General features: G+C 44.6%; 1 non-coding gene across 1 annotated transcript; it reads right to left on the reverse strand.

The window, feature by feature from the left end:
- Positions 1–462: 462 nt before the first annotated feature.
- LOC127124039 (small nucleolar RNA R71) lies at positions 463–569 on the reverse strand. The gene has a single exon (XR_007803682.1). It is a non-coding gene; the product is annotated as a small nucleolar RNA R71 (small nucleolar RNA).
- Positions 570–996: the final 427 nt, after the last annotated feature.

Genomic DNA, 996 nt, shown 5'->3' on the forward strand with positions numbered 1-996 from the left:
ATATGTGAGACGCCGAATACACGAATATCAACACAAGTACGGTATTCCCGATATCTCATTTCCTCCTAAATCAGAAGAAAAACCAAACATGGGGGAAGAAGGACCACATAATCGTCCTCTTAAATTCTACGCTACCCCATCTCAACAAGAACCTCACAACAGCATTACTGCCCCCGCTATTAATCGATGAAACCCTCACTCTTATCAGTCGTTCAACAACATCAATTTGCTGGAAATCCAACAGACGATCCTAATGAACACCTGACCAAATTTGTGCAGTACGCAGATACTATAAAAGCGAATGGTGTATCTCAAGGTGCGATAAGACTGCGCCTTTTTCCCTTCTCACTAAGAGATAGAGCTTGGGCTTGGTTGCAATCATTGCCCTCCAACTCCGTTACAACATGGGAACAACTGAAGAACGTCTTCTTATCTCGATACTTTCCGCCAAGCAAAACTGCTATGCTGAGAGCTCAAATCAACAGATTCAGGCAAAAAGATGTGGAATCTCTCTACGAAGCATGGGAGAGATACAAGGACAGGATGAGGATATGTCCACGTCACGGTCTAGAAGACTGGGTGATCATTCACACGTTTTATAATTGGCTTCTGTATAACACAAGACTTACAATAGACGCTGCCGCGGGCGGTGCACTTATGGATAAGCCATACACCGAAGCCTGTCAACTCATTGAAAACATGGCCCAAAACCATTGCCAATGGGGAGGTGAATGAACTCCAGTGGAAAAATCCCAGACGAAGGGGGGAATGTACGAGATCAGTATCCTTGACCATGTTCATGCAAAGGTAGACGCCCTTGTCCAAAAATTGGATAACTTGACCATACCACCCGCAGCCACCGTGGCTACTGTAACTCCAAACTGTGAGCTATGTGGAAACCCTGGACACACTGCACAAGAATGTCAAATATTAGCAGGAGTCCCAACAGATCAAGTGAACTACACACAAGGAAATCCCTATTCTAATATCTACAAC

Source organism: Lathyrus oleraceus, chromosome 2 (genome assembly GCF_024323335.1).
Source record: "Lathyrus oleraceus cultivar Zhongwan6 chromosome 2, CAAS_Psat_ZW6_1.0, whole genome shotgun sequence".
In the NCBI taxonomy this organism is placed as follows: domain Eukaryota; kingdom Viridiplantae; phylum Streptophyta; class Magnoliopsida; order Fabales; family Fabaceae; genus Lathyrus; species Lathyrus oleraceus.